Source organism: Ovis canadensis, chromosome 6 (genome assembly GCF_042477335.2).
Source record: "Ovis canadensis isolate MfBH-ARS-UI-01 breed Bighorn chromosome 6, ARS-UI_OviCan_v2, whole genome shotgun sequence".
Classification (NCBI taxonomy): domain Eukaryota; kingdom Metazoa; phylum Chordata; class Mammalia; order Artiodactyla; family Bovidae; genus Ovis; species Ovis canadensis.
This window is the reverse complement of record NC_091250.1, coordinates 82316465-82336057: the sequence shown is the minus strand read 5'-3', so window position 1 is coordinate 82336057 and position 19593 is coordinate 82316465. Positions and strand designations below refer to the sequence as shown.

At 40.3% G+C, this 19593-nt stretch overlaps 1 protein-coding gene across 1 annotated transcript in view; it reads right to left on the bottom strand.

Moving 5' to 3' along the window:
* GABRB1 (gamma-aminobutyric acid type A receptor subunit beta1) overlaps nucleotides 1-19593 on the bottom strand; it is a 438990-nt gene that overhangs the window by 128887 nt on the left and 290510 nt on the right. The gene's annotated exons all lie outside the window — the stretch shown is intronic.

Here is a 19593-nt window from a genome sequence, read left to right as displayed (position 1 = left end):
TCCTGCAATGCAGGAGACACTGGCTTGATCCCTGGGCTGGGAAGGTCCTCTGGAAAAGGAAATGGCTACCCACTCTAGTGTTTTGCCTGGAGAATCCCATGGACAGGGGAGCCTGGTGAACTATAGTCCATAGGGTTGCAGAGAGTCGGACACAACTAAAGCGACTTAGCATAGCACAGCTCAGCACAGCACAGCACATACCTTTGCTTTTTATTATTTTGTGCAATGGAGTGGCTATAGATTTGGGGATGTTAATAAATGTGCTCATTTTTGCCACTTTAAAAATATGTTCAGTTCAGTTCAATTGCTCAGCTGTGTCCAACTCTTTGCGACCCCATGAACTGCAGCATGCCAGGCCTCCCTGTCCACCACCAACTCCCGGAGTCCACTCAAACCCATGTCCATTGAGTCAGTGATGCCATCCAACCATCTCGTCCTCTGTCGTTCCCTTCTCCTCCTGCCCTCAATATTTCCCAGCATCAGGGTCTTTTCAAATGAGTCAGCTTTTCACATCAGGTGGCCAGAGTATTGGAGTTTCAGCTTCAACATCAGTCCTACCAATGAACACCCAGGACTGATCTCCTTTAGGATGGACTGGTTGGGCCTTCTCGCAGTCCAAGGGACTCTCAAGAGTCTTCTGCAACACCACAGTTCAAAAGCATCAATTCTTCGGTGTTAAAGCAAATGTAAATATCTGTAAAATTTGTATTATATGTGTTTATGAGCTCTGCTACTCTGCTGTAGTCATTTAAAATGACACACAGCTGTCAATTTTCCATTCCCTACTTTTCCTTGTGAAATACAACCTCATTTCCTTGAGTTAACAGTTATAATTTATAGGGATTGCTGAGACTATTCTAGGAATAATAGTGACAAAGAAATACACATGTATATGTGTGTCCTATTCAAGAAAAAATTAGTTTTATCCTAAAGCCATGGTACTCAAATTTTTTGGTCTCCTGATCCATTTACACTCTTAAATCTCATCAGTATTTACTATAATTGAAATTAAAACTAAGAAAAATTTTTTTGTGCATTTACTGATTCATGAGCAATGACGAATGCATTGCATGTTAAAGTTTTAGTGTTATTATGAGAATAGTTCTGACTGTATAGACCTTTTGATAAAGAAGCACTCTAGTAATTTTGTTCAAATTTCACAAAGTGATATACTAGGGTCCATTATTTGTTTTCATACCTTAGTCAAGATTCCATATTGTATTAGTTGCATTGAGCATCTTCAGCTACAACAAATTCTTATAAATTCTCTTTTCATTTTTGTTCTGTTACAAATATCTTTAAATTTTTTTTGCTATGGCTTCTTAGATACACCTATCATTTAAAAGTGGACATCTAATTTCCAAATACATGGAGTTTTTAAAGTATCTTTGTTATCAACTTCTCATCTAAATGCGTTCTCTGAAATCACCCTCTGTGTTTTTTCATTCTTTTGATTTTATTGAGGCTTTCAGTGGTTAAGTCAAAGCTCTCTCTTGGTAAATGTCACACAGCACTTGAAAATATGTGGGTTATTTTTAAATATCTTTTGATATTGATTTCTAACATAATTCCATGGTGAGAACAGACTCTGTATGATTTCAATACTTTCACGTGCTCAGTCATTCAGTCGTGTCTGACTCTTTGTGACCCCATGAAGTCCTCTGATCACCAGGCTCCTCTGTCCGTGGGATCTTCCAGGCAAGAATACTGGAGTGGGTTGACATTTGCTTCTCCAGCAATGCTTTTAGATCATGAAATTTATGCAACTTATTTTATGTTCCCGGATATGTTCCAGTGTCTTCTGGATTATAGTCTGTGGGAGCTTGCATAGAATTTGTACCCTACTATTGTGTGAAAATTGTATAAATCTTAATTATGCTGAATTGGTTCATAGTGCTTTTCAGGTCTACTATATTCTGCATATTCATTCTATTAATTTTTGAGAGTTTGACATTAAAATTCCAACTGTAAACTCTTAGTTAATCTACTTAAAAAATAAGTGTCATATATAGTGGAACTACATGTAATTTTCTTCTGTAATTTCCAAGTCTCTTGATAAGTCTCTGTTATGTTACTTTCATAATTCAAAAAAATAAAAAAGAAAGAAGAAAAAACAAAGAAGCACCATACCAAAGTGAATTCTATGTACATTCTGGAAAATGAAAGAGCATGAAAACTCAAAAAGTGAATTTATTTGCTTTTATTCAAAATACCTGAGTCTGAAAATAAGCTGTGAAATGTAATAAAATTTTAGCAGTTTGACTGACCTTGATGGATTTACTTGGTGGTTTAGTGGTTTAGTCGCTAAGTCGTGTCTGACTCTTTGCGACCCCATGGACTGTAGCCCTGTCCATGGCTTCATGGACAGGCTCCTCTGTCCATGGCATTTTCCAGGCAAGAATACTGGAGTGGATTGCCATTTCCTTCTCCAGGGTATCTTTCCAACCCAGGAATCGAACCCAGGTCTCCTGCATTGCAGGCAGATTCTTTACCGACTGAGCTATGCTTACTTGACTTACTGATTTAATGCCTTTTATATAATGTAAACTAATCTATATCTATATCCTCTATGCCTGTATCTAATCTTTTACATGCAAAACTATCTTGTTTCCCCAGAAGGCCTCTGAAAAAAAAAACACTGAGTAATTTTGTAAGAATCATATGTGAAGAGGTGTCAAGTAACAGGATGTTCTCATTCTGCCCCCAATTAAATTTTTACAGATAAAATGTTATTACTATAAATATTTCAGAAAGCGCAGGCTTTACGGTAAGACCCTGGAATTTTGTCAGTGCCTGCACTTTCCATAACATATATCAACCTCAGGAGAAACACTACTTAAAACTTACCAAATAGCTCTCTCTAGTTTTCCTACTTTTACCAGAGTCCTGATGGTGCTTTGCCTGAAGATATTAAATAACAAAAGTTTAGTATTTTCAGTCATAATTTCAAGTATTATTTACAAGTGTTTACTTTTCCACACTCTTCCTTCATTAATTTTAATCAAGCATCTTCTAGACAGTAAGGTCTCATTCTGATTCCGCACGTGCTATGGATATGTTCTCCTAGACAAAACTGTCAAGCAGAGATGACAGTCTTTCTGCGTTTGCCACTGCATTTGGAGGCCAGATACCTCCCAGGCAGATCCTCCCAATCTCAGCACAACTGAGTCCCGTTCCCTGAAGGCTCATTCCTTGAAGGCTCCCAATATTCATTGTTGTCTCATTTCTGTTTCTGGGTAATGCAGAGCTGTAGCATAGTTTAAATTGGATATCTTTCAAAAGCCTCAAAACAAAAAGAATTAAAGCACTGGTGGGGTCAGGTTTTCAGGTACTTTGTCTCTTGTTATGATTTAACTCACTGACCTAGTCCACATAGAGGAGCAGTAAAGCCAGTAAACTGCCATATGGCACAGCCAGGCTTCCATCACTCACTTAGTATTTCTCTATAATTTTGACAGTTGCATCTGCTTTGGTAAACTAAACTACTAAAAACAAGGTGTATACTATTTTAGGCAGTAGCCAATTTACTATAGTGGTCACAGATAAAAGAGCAACAGGAAATGAATTCCTTGTGGTGGAGTTTAACTTCCCAGACTACCAGAATGAAGAAGAGGGCAATGGCACCCCACTCCAGTACTCTTGCCTGGAAAATCCCATGGACGGAGGAGCCTCGTAGGCTGCAGTCCATGGGGTTGCTACTGAGTTGGACGCGATTGATCGACTTCACTTCGCTTTTCACTTTCATGCATTGGAGAAGGCAATGGCAACTCACTCCAGTATCCTTGCCTGGAGAATCCCAGGTATGGGGGAGCCTGGTGGGCTGCTGTCTATGGGGTTGCACAGAGTCAGACACAACTGAAGCGACTTGGCAGTAGCAGCAGCAACCAGAATGAAGGTTGAGAACAGAATGTGTAGGTTGCACACATCATTTGATCTGTTACAGTCTATGAGAAACTGTCCCCATCCGTAACAGTAACAGCAAAAGCTTTCGATTTGTGATTTCCACCACTTCAGATTTGACTTATAACTATGATGCAATGAAATTGCTACATGGCACTTGCATCTTTTTTCAGAGATAATGCATTATTTATTTATTTATTTATTTTTCTGAATGAGTTCATTTAAAGCAATGGTCTCAGATTGGAAAACGAGCAGAAATAAAGGCTAGTGAAAAAATGTAGCATTTCTCTAGTTTTCCATTCAGACAGAATGGGGAATTGAAAGGGTCTCTGTGGACTACTGGTCTCTATTTCACATCATCACAGATGATAATGGATCCTCAGGGAACAGTCAGAGAATTCCTCTGTGGCTGATGTGCTTATCTCCTTGGCTCAGAAGATAAAAACTTAGCCAGAATAGAAAATTTCTGGTATTGATTTCTTCACTCACTCATATTTATTGATCCTTTCTATGCAAGACATTGGGACTTCACAGGTGGTGCTAGTGGTAAAGGACCCACCTGCCAGTGCAAGAGATGTAAGAGACTCAGGTTCATCCCTGGGTCAGGAAGATTCCCTGGAGGAGGGCGTGGCAACCCATCCCAGTATTCTTGCATGGAGAATCCCCATGGATAGAGGAGCCTGGAGGCTAAAGTCCACAGGGTTGCAAAGAGTCAGACACGACTGAAGTGACTTAGCACAAGCACACATGCAAGGCATTTTGCTGGTGAATGTGTGTGAAATAAAAACATGTAAGATGTATACAAAGGATATATAATATTAGAAATATAAGGTATCTATGTAATCTTTGTGGTTGAGAATGTGAACTCTATGTAGATTGTCTGTTTTTACAGCTAGGCTCATTTAGCTTTTGATGCTGGGCATGTTACAAGTTACCTGACTTTTCTGTGACTCTGTTTCTTTCTTTCTAAGCTTGTTTAACATTCAGTTCAGTTCAGTTCAGTCACTCAGTCATGTCTGATTCTTTGAGACCCCATGAATCGCAGGACACCAGGCCTCCCTGTCCATCACCAACTCCGGAGTTCACTCAGACTCACGTCCATCAAGTCAGTGATGCCATCCAGCCATCTCATCCTCTATTGTCCCCTTCTCCTCCTGCCCCCAATCCCTCCCAGCATCAGAGTCTTTTCCAATGAGTCAACTCTTCTCATGAGGTGGCCAAAGTACTGGAGTTTCAGCTTTAGCATCATTCCTTCCAAAGAAATCCCAGGGCTGATCATCAGAATAGACTGGTTGGATCTCCTTGCAGTCCAAGGGACTCTCAAGAGTCTTCTCCAACACCACAGTTCAAAAGCATCAATTCTTCAGCGCTCAGCCTTCTTCACAGTCCAACTCTCACATCCATACATGACCACTGGAAAAACCATAGCCTTGACTAGACAGACCTTTGTTGGTAAACTAATGTCTCTGCTTTTGAATATGCTATCTAGGTTGGTCATAACTTTTCTTCCAAGGAGTAAGCGTCTTTTAATTTCATAGCTGCAGTCAATATCTGCAGTGATTTTGGAGCCCCCCAAAATAAAGCCTGACACTGTTTCCACTGTTTCCCCATCTATTTCCCATGAAGTGATGGGACCGGATGCCATGATCTTCATTTTCTGAATGTTGAGCTTTAAGCCAACTTTTTCACTCTCCTCTTTCACTTTCATCAAGAGGCTTTTTAGCTCCTCTTCACTTTCTGCCATAAGGGTGGTGTCATCTGCATATCTGAGGTTATGGATATTTCTCCCGGAAATCTTGATTCCAGCTTGTGTTTCATCCAGCCCAGCGTTTCTCATGATGTACTCTGCATAGAAGTTAAATAAGCAGGGTGACAATATACATTCTTGATGTACTCCTGTTCCTATTTGGAACCACTCTGTTGTTCCATGTCCAGTTCTAATTGTTGCTTCCTGACCTACATACAGATTTCTCAAGAGGGAGGTCAGGTGGTCTGGTATTCGAATCTCTCTCAGAATTTTCCACAGTTTATTGTGATCCACACAGTCAAAGGCTTTAGCATAGTCAAGAAAGCAGAAATAGATGTTTTTCTGGAACTCTCTTGCTTTTTTGATGATCCAACAGATGTTGGCAATTTGACCTCTGGTTCCTCTGCCTTTTCTAAAACCAGCTTGAACATCAGGAAGTTCACGGTTCACATATTGTTGAAGCCTGGCTTGGAGAATTTTGAGCATTACTTTACTCGTATGTGAGATGAGTGCAATTGTGCGGTAGTTTGAGCATTCTTTGGCATTGCCTTTCTTTGGGCTTGGAATGAAAACTGACCTTTTCTAGTCCTGTGGACACTGCTAAGTTTTCCAAATTTGCTGGCATATTGAGTGCAGCACTTTCACAACATCATCTTTCAGAATTTGAAACAGCTCAACTGGAATTCCATCACCTCCACTAGCTTTGTTCATAGTGATGCTTTCTAAGGCCCACTTGACTCCACATTCCAGGATGTCTGGCTCTAGATGAGTGATCACACCATCATGATTATCTGGGTCATGAAGATCTTTTTTATACAGTTCTTCTGTGTATTCTTGCCACCTCTTCTTAATATCTTCTGCTTCTGTTAGGCCCATACCATTTCTGTCCTTTATCGAGCCCATCTTTGCATGAAATGTTCCCTTGATATCTCTGATTTTCTTGAAGAGATCTCTAGTCTTTCCCATTCTGTTCTTTTCCTCTATTTCTTTGCACTGATCACTGAAGAAGGCTCTCATATCTCTTCTTGCTATTCTTTGAAACTCTGCATTCAGATGCTTATATCTTTCCTTTTCTCCTTTGCTTTTCACTTCTCTTCTTTTCACAGCTATTTGTAAGGCCTCCCCAGATATCCATTTTGCTTTATTGCATTTCTTTTCCATGGGGATGGTCTTGATCCCTGTCTCCTGTACAATGTCACGAACCTCAATCCATAGTTCATCAGGCACTCTATCTATCAGATCTAGGCCCTTAAATCTATTTGTCACTTCCACTGTATAATCACAAGGGATTTGATTTAGGTCATACCTGAATGGTCTAGCAGTTTTCCCTACTTTCTTCAATTTAAGTCTGAATTTGGTAATAAGGAGTTCATGATCTGAGTCACAGTCAGCTCCCGGTCTTGTTTTTGCTGACTGTATAGAGCTTCTCCATCTTTGGCTGCAAAGAATGTAATCAATCTGATTTCGGTGTTGACCATTGGTGATGTCCATGTGTAGAGTCTTCTCTCGTGTTGCTGGAGGAGGGTGTTTGCTATGACCAGTGGATTTTCTTGGCAAAACTCTATTAGTCTTTGCCCTGCTTCATTCCACATTCCAAGGCCAAATTTGCCTGTTACTCCAGGTGTTTCTTGACTTCCTACTCTTGCATTCCAGTCCCCTATAATGAAAAGGACATCTTTTTGGGTGCTAGTTCTACAAGGTCTTGTAGGTTTAACATTAGGATCAGATAAATATTGTAAAATATTTAATGAATTGTGTTGAAAGGCAAGGACTGAATGTGTGTGCATGCTCAGTCGCTCAGTCATGTCTGACTCTTGAGACCCCATGGACTGTAGCCTGCCAGGCTCCTCTGTCCATGGGATTGTCCAAACAAGAATACTGGAGTGGGTTCTCATTTCCTCTTCTAAAAGGACACAATAAATTCTTGTTATTGTTGTTATGATTAAATTACTTACCACAAAGAGCTTCCAAATCATAAACATCACAGTCATGGACCTAATACATTCCAGGAACTGCTGCTGCTGTTGCAGATGCTAAGTTGCTTCAGTTGTGTCCGACTCTGTGCGACCCCATAGACTGCAGCCTACCAGGATCCCCCATCTCTGGGATTCTCCAGGCAAGAACACTGGAGTGGGTTGCCATTGCCTTCTCCAATGCATGAAAGTGAAAAGTGAAAGTGAAATCGCTCAGTCGTGTTTGACTTTGTGTGACCCCATAGACGGCAGCCCACCAGCCTCCTCTGTCCATGGGATTTTCAAGGCAAGAGTACTGGAATGGATTGCCATCCCCTTCTCCATCGAGGAACTGCTAGACCCTAGGAAAATATCACAAAGATGAAAAGCCTAGCTTTGGGGTACAACTAATACCATGGGTTGTAGAGCCATATCACATCAGTGCTCTGTGATTAGCGTTATAGTGGATATGTATACAGTTCAGTTCAGTTGCTCAGTCATGTCTGACCCTTTGCGACCCCATGGACGGCAGCACGCCAGGCCTCCCTGTCCATCAACTTCTGGAGTTTATTCAAACTCATGTTCACTGAGTCGGTGATGCCATCCAACCATCTCATTCTCTGTCATCCCCTTCTCCTCCTGCCTTCAATCTTTCCCAGCATCAGAGTTTTCTAAAATGAGTCAGTTCTTTGCATAAGGTGGCCAAAGTTATTGGAGTTTCAGCTTCAGCATCAGTCCTTCCAATGAATTCTCAGGACTGATTTCCTTTCCATGATGTAATCTCACGATGAACTGGTTGGATCTCCTTGCAGTCCAAAGGACTCTCAAGAGTATTCTCCAACATCACAGTTCAAAAGCAAAGAGTGCTCAACTTTCTTTATGGTCCAACTCTCACATCCATACATGACTACTGGAAAAATCATAGCTTTGACTAGATAGACCTTTGTTGGCAAAGTAATGTCTCTGCTTTTTAGAATGCTGTCTGGGTTGGTCATAGTTTTCTTCCAAGGAGCAAGATTCTTTTAATTTCATGGCTGCAATCACCATCTGCAGTGATTTTGGAGCCCAAGAAAATGAAGTGTGTCATTGTTTCCATTGTTTCCCCTTCTATTTGCCAGTAAGTGATGGGACCAGATGCCATGACCTTAGTTTTCTGAATGTTGAGTTTTGAGCCAACTTCTCACTCTCCTCTTTCACTTTCATCAAGAAGCTCTTTAGTTCTTCTTTGCTTTCTGCCATAAGGGTGGTGTCATCTGCATATCTGAGGTTAATGATATTTCTCCTGGCAATCTTGATTCCAGCTTGTGCTTTATCCAGCCCAGTGTTTCTCATGATGTACTATGCATATACATTAAATAAACAGGGTGACAATATACAGTGTTGATATACTCCTTTCCCAATTTGGAACCAGTCTGTTGTTCCATGTCCAGTTCTAAGTGTTGCTTCCTGACCTGCATATAGATTTCTGATGAGGCAGGTCAGGTGGTCTGGTAGTCCTATCTCTTGAAGAATTATCCACAGTTGGTGGTGATCCACACAGTCAAAAGCTTTGGCATAGTCAATAAAGCAAAGTAGTTTTTGTTTTTTTTTTTCCTGGAACCCTCTTGCTTTTTTGATGATCCAACAGATGTTGGCAATTTGATCTCTTGTTCCTCTGCCTTTTCTAAATCCAGCATGAACATCTGAAAGTTCACAGTTCATGTACTTTTGAAGCCTGCCTTGGAGAAATTTGAGCATTACTTTGCTAGCATGTGAGATGAGTGCAATCGTGCAGTAGTTTGAGCATTCTTTGGCATTGCCTTTCTTGGGGATTGGGAGGAAAACTGACCTTTTCCAGTCCTGTGGCCACTGCTGAGTTTTCCAAATTTGCTGGCATCTTGAGTACAGCACTTTCACAGCATCATCTTTCAGGATTTGAAATAGCTCAACTGGAATTCCATCACCTCCACTAGCTTTGTTCATAGTGATGCTTCCTAAGGCCCACTTGACTTCACATTCCATAATGTCTGGCTCTAGGTGAGTGATCACACCATTGTGATTGGGTTGTGAAGATTTTTTTGTATAGCTCTGTGTATTCTTGCCACCTCTTCTTAATATTTTCTTCTGTTAGGTCCATACCATTTCTGTCCTTTATCGAGCCCATCTTTGCATGAAATGTTCCTTTGGTATCTCTAATTTTCTTGAAGAAATCTCCAGTCTTTTCCATTCCATTGTTTTCCTCTATTTGTTTGCATTGATCACTGAGGAAGGCTTTCTTAGCGCTCCTTGCTATTCTTTGGAACTCTGCATTCAGATGCTTATATCTTTCCTTTCCTCCTTTGCCTTTCAATTCTCTTCTTTTCTCAGCTATTTGTAAGGCCTCCTCAGACAACTATTTTACTTTTTTGCATTTCTTTTTCTTGGGAATAGTTTTGATTACAGCCTCCTGTACAATGTCTCAAACCTTTGTCCATAGTTCTTCAGGCCCTCTGTCTATCAGATCTAATCCCTTGAATATATTTCTCACTTCCACTGTATAATCATAAGGGATTTGATTTAGGTCATACCTGAATGGTCTAGTGGTTTTCCCCACTTTCTTCAACTTAAGTCTGAATTTGGGAATAAAGAGTTCATGATCTCAGCCACAGTCAGCTCCTGGTCTTGTTTTTGTTGACAGTATAGAGCTTCTCCATCTTTGGTTGCAAAGAATATAATCAATCTGATTTCTATATTGACTATCTGGTGATGTCTATGTGTAGAGTCTTCTCTTGTGTTGTTGGAAGAGGGTGTTTGCTATGATTGGTGTATTCTCTTGGCAAAATTCTATTAGCCTTTGCCCTGCTTCATTCTGTACTCCACTGCCAAATTTGCCTGTTACTCCAGGTGTTTCTTGACTTCCTACTTTTGCATTCCAGTCTGCTATAATGAAAAGGACATCTCTTTTGGGTGTTAGTTCTAGAAGGTCTTGTAGGTTTTCATAGAATCATTCAACATCAGCTTCTTCAGCATTACTGATCGGGGCATAGACTTGGATTACTGTGATATTAAATGGTTTGCCTTGGAAATGAACACAGATCATTCAGTCATTTTTGAGATTGCATCCAAGTACTGCATTTCAGACTATTTTGTTGACTATGATAGCTACTCCATTTCTTCTAAGGGATTCTTGCCCACAGAGGTAGATATAATGGTCATCTGAGTTAAATTCACCCAATCCAGTCCATTTTAGTTCACTGTTCACTCTTGCCAGCTCCAATTTGCCTTGATTCATGGACCTAACATTCCAGGTTCCTGTTCAATATTGCTCTTTACAGCATCAGACTTTACTTCCATCACCAGTCATATCCACAACTAGGTGTTGTTTTTGCTTTGGCTCTGTCTCTTCATTCTTTCTGGAGTTATTTCTCCACTGATCCCCAGTAGCATGTTGGGCACCCCCGACCTGGGGAGTTCATCCTTCATTGTCCTATCTTTTTGCATTTTCATATTATTCATGGGGTTCTCAAGGCAAGAATGCTGAAGTGGTTTGCCATTCCCTTCTCCAGTGGACCACATTTTGTCAGAACTCTCCACCATGACCCATCCATCTTGGGTGGCCCTGCACAGCATGGCTCATAGTTTCACTGAGTTAAACAAGGCTGTAGTCCATGTGACCAGATTGGTTAGTTTTCTCTGATTGTGGTTTTCAGTCTGTCTGCTCTCTGATGGAGAAGGATAAGAGGCTTATGGAAGCTTCCTGATGGGAGAGATTTGACTGAGGGGAAAACTGGGTCTTGTTCTGATGGATGGGGCCGTACTCAGGAAAACTTTAATTGAATTTTCTGTTGATGGGTGGGGCTGTGTTCCCTCCCTGTTATTTACCTGGGGCCAGTCTTGCCTGGAAAACCCCATGGGCAGAGGAGCCTGGTAGGCTGCAATCCATGGGGTCACTACGAGTCGGATATGACTGAGCGACTTCACTTTCACTTTTCACTTTCCTGCATTGGAGAAGGAAATGGCAACCCACTGCAGTGTTCTTGCCTGGAGAATCCCAGGGACGGCAGAGCCTGGTGGGCTGCCGTCTATGGCGTTGCACAGAGTCGGACACGACTGAAGCGACTTAGCAGCAAACTATGGTGGAGGTAATGAGGCTAATGGTGACCTCCTTCAAAAGGTCCCATGCAGGCCCTGCTATACTCAGTGCCCACAACCCTGCAGCAGGCCACCACTGACCCATGCCTCCGCCAGAGACACCTTGACACTCACAGTCAAGTCTGGGTCAGTCTCTTGTGGGGTCACTGCTCCTTTCTCCTGGGTCTTGGTATGCACAAGGTTCTATTTGTGCCCTCCAAGAGTCTGTTTCCCCTGTCCTGTGTAAGTTCTGGTGGCTCTATGATGGGGTTTATGGTGACATCCTCCAAGAGGGCTTATGCCATATCCAGGTCTGCTACATAGGGAATGTATTAGCTATTTCTTGCTGTATAGCAAATTACCCCAAAACTTAATTGCTTAAAACAACAAACATGCTATCTCACAGATTTTGTGGGCCAGAAATCTGTGCTTAATGTCTCTGCTTCTAGGCCTTTCACAAGGTTGCAATAAAGGTGCTGGCTGGGATTTTGGTCTTCTATGAAAGCTCGACTGAAGGAGGAGCTACTCCTAAGCTCACTCAAATTGTTGTAGGTAAGATTCAGTTTCCTCACATACTCCTGGATTAAGGGTTTCACTTCCTTCCTGGCTGTTCATTGGAGTGCTCCCTCAGTTCTTTGTTAAAAAGACATTTCCATGAAGTAATTCTCAACTGGTTTCCCTTAGAGCAAGTGAGAAATAGCAAGAAGGGCCAGCTGGACAGTAGAAAGTCTTTTTGAATCCTACTTTGAAACCTACATCTTATCACTTTTTCTATGTTCTTTATCTTTGACGTGAGTTACCCGGTAGGGCCATTCTCAAGGGAAGGGAATTATACATGATGTCAATTACTAGGAAATGAGATTCACTTAGATTCCTTTTAGAGGATGTCTGCACAGAGTACAGTGCTGAAACAAAAATCAGAGCTGGAAAGACTTTAAATGTAAGGCCAGTATGATCTGGGTTTTAAAGCACATATTATTATTCACAAAAAGATTTATGGGAGAAGCATTTTAGTATTAAGAATAGAACATTCACAAAAGCATATAAAAGAATGTTATGTGCTCAGATATCATGTTAGGGATTATCTTGACATTTGCTAATAAGAAAACCTCCCAGAGGTCATGGAACACCTAAATTAAAATACTTGAGTTATGTGACATATTAAGTCAATTTAAAATAAAAGTGAAAATCACAGGAAAAGAAATGGGGCAACCTATACTTAGGGTGTAAGTAAGTGTAAGAATTTCACTATCCGAGTTATAGAACATATAATGTTCATATATACCCTCTCTCTTTGCCACCTCAGATTCCCCCACTAGTGGTGTGACTATGAAGAACAGAGTTGAGGTACAAGCAAGGTGGTCCTCAGAAGGTACTCTGGGCCTATGAAATAGGGGGAGAGATACAGAACATATATATCTCCATGATTGTACCTTGCTACAACCGTGTCATGGCAATTAGATCCTTGGCCAGCCATGAGTTTTATTTGTATTTCTTGAAATAGAGCACATGTGGGGCCAAAACAAGTGTTTAGAGTGTTAATGGGTGGCAAATTTGGGGGAACTGTAGTTGTCAATTGATGATCAAGACTTTCATCTTTCTATCTATTTCTTTCTGTAAATAACCCTCTTATTTGTTCCATCATGGTTTTCTGTCTATGTTTTCTTTGGAACTTGACTTCTTTTCTCCAGAAAGACTCCCCTGGTGGCTCAGATGGTAAAGCGTCTTGCTTACAATGTGGGAGACCTGGGTTTGATCCCTGGGTCGGGAAGATCCTCTGGAGAAGGAAATGGCAACCCACTCCAGTACTCTTGCTTGGAAAATCCCATGGATGGAGGAGTGTGGTAGGCTACAGTCCATGGGGTTGCAAAGAGTTGGACATGACTGAGAGACTTCACTTTCTCCAGAAATAATAGGGGTTATTCCAGTTGTTAATTTCTAACTTAACCCAAATTTAAGTCATGTGTAAATTAAGTAGTTGACTTACTTATTCCTTCTCCTAGCAATGGAATCTGAATGGAAAGTACTATTTTCACTGAACTAAAGCAAAACTATTTTGGTGATGGGTAGGTAAAAGATGGAGGTACTGGGGATTGAACCCAGGCCCTCATGCATGCTAAGCATGCACTCTACCACTGAGGTATACCCCAAGCTGAATGCAGAGTTCCAAAGAATAGCAAGAAGAGATAAGAAAGCCTTCCTCAGCTATCAGTGCAAAGAAAGAGAGGAAAACAACAGAATGGGAAAGACTAGAGATCTCTTCAAGAAAATTAGAGATACCAAGGGAACATTTCATGCAAAGATGGGCTCGATAAAGGACAGAAATGGTATGGACCTAACAGAAGCAGAAGATATTAAGAAGAGGTGGCAAGAATACACAGAACTGTACAAAAAAGATCTTCACGACCAAGATAATCACGATGATGTGATCACTCATCTAGAGCCAGACATTATGGAATGTGAAGTCAAGTGGGCCTTAGAAAGCATCACTATGAACAAAGCTGCTGGAGGTGACGGAATTCCAGTTGAGCTGTTTCAAATCCTGAAAGATGATGCTGTGAAAGTGCTGCACTCAATACGCCAGCAAATTTGGAAAACTCAGCAATGGCCACAGGACTAGAAAAGGTCAGTTTTCATTCCAATCCCAAAGAAAGGCAATGCCAAAGAATGCTCAAACTACCGCACAATTGCACTCATCTCACATGCTGGTAAAGTAATGCACAAAATTCTCCAAGCCAGGCTTCAGCAATACGTGAACCGTGAACTTCCTGATGTTCAAGCTGGTTTTAGTAAAGGCAGAGGAACCAAAGATCAAATTGCCAACATCTGTTGGATCATCAAAAAAGCAAGAGAGTTCCAGAAAAACATCTATTTCTGCTTTCTTGACTATGCCAAAGTCTTTGACTGTGTGGATCACAATAAACTGTGGAAAATTCTGAGAGAGATTCGAATACCAGACCACCTGACCTCCCTCTTGAGAAATCTGTATGCAGGTCAGGAAGCAACAATTAGAATTGGACATGAAACAACAGACTGGTTTCAAATAGGAAAAGGAGTACGTCAAGAATGTATATTGTCACCCTGCTTATTTAACTTCTATGCAGAGTCCATCATAAGAAACGCTGGGCTGGATGAAACACAAGCTGGAATCAAGACTGCTGGGAGAAATATCAATAACCTCAGATATGCAGGTGACACCACCCTTGTGGCAGAAAGTGAAGAGGAGCTAAAAAGCCTCTTGATGAAAGTGAAAGAGGAGAGTGAAAAAGTTGGCTTAAAGCTCAACATTCAGAAAATGAAGATCATGGCATCTGGTCCCATCACTTCATGGGAAATAGATGGGGAAACAGTGGAAACAGTGTCAGGCTTTATTTTTTGGGGCTCCAAAATCACTGTAGATGGTGACTGCAGCCATGAAATTAAAAGATGCTTAATCCTTGGAAGAAAAGTTATGACCAACCTAGATAGCATATTCAAAAGCAGAGACATTACTTTGCCAACTAAGGTCCATCTAGTCAAGGCTATGGTTTTTCCTGTGGTCATGTATGGATGTGAGAGTTGGACAGTGAAGAAGGCTGAGCGCCGAAGAATTGATGCTTTTGAACTGTGGTGTTGGAGAAGACTCTTGAGAGTCCCATGGACTGCAAGGAGATCCAACCAGTCCATTCTGAAGACCAGCCCTGGGATTTCTTTGGAAGGAATGATGCTAAAGCTGAAACTCCAGTACTTTGGCTACCTCATGCAAAGAGTTGACTCTGGAAATGACTCTGATGCTGGGAGGGATTGAGGGCAGGAGGAGAAGGGGACGACAGAGGATGAGATGGCTGGATGGCGTCACTGACTGGATGGATGTGAGTCTGAGTGAAGTCTGGGAGTTAGTGATGGACAGGGAGGCCTGGCACGCTGCGATTCATGGGGTTACAAAGAGTTGGACATGACTGAGCGACTGAACTGAACTAAGGTAAAAGATGGACCTCCAAAAACATTGAACACTTTTAACCGTGTACCAGTTGTATTAAGATGTTGTATATCTTATTAATCCTTACAAGTAGCCAAAGAACCTGAAGATGGAAAAGATCTAGTGAACTGGCCAAGATCACAGAATCAGGAAATGCAAGAGTAGGGATTTGGACTTAGTCTGATGCTATAGTCCAGCACTTAATCCCTATGCAAAACAACCTTCCACAGTTGGTGCTGGCAGTGGAAGTGAAGAGAAGGTGAAGAGGTCTAAGAAAGTAATGGTTGGTGGCTGGCTATTAAAAGGTTTATATAAACTAAAAGACAAAAGTAAAATTAACAAGATGCTTATAAATCCATTGTGAAATAATCCTTCATATGATATATAAAGAAATGTAACCATTGATTTTTAAAGCCATCTTAGTGAGTTCTGAGGCAATAAAAAAATCTGTAAAATAAGAGCTAGAACTTCAGTTAAAATCTTGTGAGAAAGCTGTGCATAGTAAACTTCAGACTTTTATGGGAATGTGATCTGGAGGAAAACAAGCTTTTATCTTTCTAAGAACTGGGGACCATTTGTCTCTTGTGTAAGCCAAGGGTCTTTGATGGTAGTGAGCATAGCACACCAGTCAGCTACAACTCTTATGCTGTGGAGAGCCTCAGGCTTTACTGTACATCATTTATTTCCCTGAAAGTGAAAGTTGCTCAGTCCATGGAATTCTCTAGGCCAGAGTACTGGAGTGGGTAGTCTTTTCCTTCTCCAGGGGATCTTCCCAACCCAGGGATTGAACCCAAGTCTCTCACACTGCAGGCAGATTCTTTACCAGCTGAGCCACCAGAGAAGTTCAAGAATACTGGAGTGCATAGCCTACCCCTTCTCCAGCAGATTTTCCTGACCCAGGAATCGAACCCGGGTCTTCTGCATTGCAGGTGGACTCTTTACCAACTGAGCTATTAAGGAAGACTTTATAATCTCAATTAAAAAGAAAAAACCTAGGCTACTTTTAGTACCTAGAACAAAATCTTCTCTGCAGCTACTCTTACATTGTGTCAGAATGTTTGCAAGATATTTTCAGAAAGAGGGAGACCTACTCACACTTGCTGGTAGTAGAAATCCTGTTTGGTGAGATGCCAACCTCCAAATTCTGTTGTCCATTCTAAAATATTACCATATGACACATCTTACAAAGTGCCATTGCTTCATACATTGTGGTTAGGTATTTTTAAAGCCAATTAACTCTTTTCTTCATTACAAAATAAAAGTTTTATTTAGTCTTTGGGAGCAGTCTGCTCTAAGAATATCTTTGTTTAATTATGAGACTGTTTATGTTGTGCTTTCACAATCCAATCTTTATGAGATTTAGATTCAAAGCTGACAGGAAACAAGAGGGAATACCAAGTATGGTTGCTCTTTGGCTTAGGTTGTAAGACCTTGACAAAAGAAAATAGCTGGAAAACCACTTTAGCTCTGGTCTTTAGAATTTCTTAGAAAAAGCAACATTAATGGTACAATAAAATTAATATTGGTCATCCAGAATTATATTATACAAAACTATACAGACAAAAGGGAAAAATAAGTTCCTGCTTGGAAGAAAAGAAATAAAAATTATAGATATTCTTGTCTAAATAGTGTTGAGGACTGGTATGAACTTTGAGACTTTGAGGTGGCTCAGACAGTAAAGAATCTGCCTTCAGTGCAGGAGGCCTGGGTTCAATCCCTGGGTTGAGATGATCCCCCGGAGAAAGGAATGGCTATCCACTCCAGTATTCTTGCCTGGAGAATTCCATGGACAGAGGAGCCTGGCAGGCTACAGTCCGTGGGGTCTTGAGAGTTGGACAAGACTGGGTGACAAACATATCATCATCATGGATTCTGTAGGTTGAATATTGAACTAAATTCAGTCACTGTTTTTGTTTAATCATTAAGTCGTGTCTGACTCTTGGTGACCCCAGGGACTGTAGCCTGCTAGGCTTCTCTGTCCATGGGATTTCCCAGGCAAGACTACCATAATGGGTTGCCATTTCTTTCTCCAAAGTTAATCGTACTCCATTTATAAAGTCTCTTTTGTCATGGAAGGTGATATATTCTTAGATTTATAAGGTTATGGAGATTAGGACCTGGATGTCTTTGTGAAAGTTATAAAGCAGCACGTCACAAGATGCCATCAGGTCACTTCTTACCCTCTGACTTCACAATTGGGACCTTTTAAAAAGGAATTTGGCAACAGTTATGGATAATTTACTGCATTATAAATCTGACATTGTTTTTTTATATTGAAGTATAGTCAATTTGGAATATTAGTTTCAGGTATACAACATGGGGATTCAGTATTTTTTATAGATTATGCTCCATTATTGCAAAATAATGACTATATTTCCCTGTGCTGTATGGTGTATCCTTGTTGTTTATTTATTTTATACATAGTAGTTTGTATCTCTTAATCCCATACCCCTATCTTGCCCCTGCCCCATCTACTCACTCCCCTTTGGTATCTACTAGTCAGCTTTCTATATCTGTGAGTCTACTTCTGTTTTATTATATACAGTCATTTGTTTTATTTTTCAGATCCCACATAAAAGTGATAACCTACAGTATTTGTCTTTCTTTGTCTGACTTATTTCTAAGCATAATACTCTCTAATATGTCTGTGTTACAAATGGCAGAATTTCATTTTTTCTGAATTATACTCCATTGCATATAATATATATATACATACATACATACATACATACACACACACACACACACACACACACACACACCATCTTTGATGGACTGACATCTTGTGAGGTTAGGTTACGTTGCTTGCATATCTTGGCAAATGTAAATAGTGCTTCTATGAACACTGGGGTATACATATCTTTTCAAATTAGTGTTTTCAGGTTTTAAAAAAGTATCCCCAGAAGTGGAATTGCTAGATCATGTAGTAGTCCTACATTTAGTTTTTGAGGACTCTGCATGTGGTCCCCACAGTGGTGGCACTGATTTACATTCCCACCAGCAGTGTTCAAGGGTTTCCTTTTCTCCACATCCTCACCACCATTTGGTATTTGTTTTCTTTTTGACGATACCCTTTCAGACAGATGTGAGGTTATATCTCACTGTGGTTTTGATTTGCATTTCTCTAATAATGAGAGATGTTGAGCGTATTTTTATATGCCCATTAGCCGTTGGTATATCTTCTGTGGAAAAATGTCTATTCAGGTTCTCTGCTCTTTTCTTAAATCAATTTTGTTTTGTTTTGTTTTCAGCTATTTATACAGTTTGAATATTAACCATTATTGATCATATTAGTTGCAAATGTTTTCTCCCATTCAATCAGTTGTCTTCTCCTTTTGTTCCTGGTTTCCTTTGCTGTGCAAAAGTTTTTAAGTTTAATTAGGTACCATTTGTTTATTTTCATTTTTATTTCTTTTGCCTTAGGAAACAAATCCAAAATATATACAATTTATGTCAAAGATTGTTCTTTCTTTTCTTCTAGGAGTTTCATGGTTTCAAGTCTTACATTTAGGTCTTTAATCTACTTTGAGTTTGTTTTTATATGTGATGTAAGGAAATGTTCTAATCACATTCTTTTACATGTAGCTGTCCAGTTTTCCCAGCACAAGTTGCCAAACCAGGATTTGAACCTAAGATCTATGGCCTGAGTATGTTTTATGTAAATGCTCTTGACACTTACTTCTACTTTAAACCACTCACACTCATGCTCACAGCAAGAATAATTCAAGTAGCACTCCATATAATAAATTGGAAATTCCAAAATTCCCTTTTCTTCTCTTTTATCTCTAGCTTTCTTTAGAGAAATTAAAAAGCTATATGAAAGTTAAAAAAACAGTTCAACAAACATCTGCTCTCTTCCCTTAGATTCAACAATTGTTAACTTTTACCACATTTGTTCATTCTCTTTCTCTCTATGCCTGTGTGTGTGTGTGTGTGTGTGTGTGTGT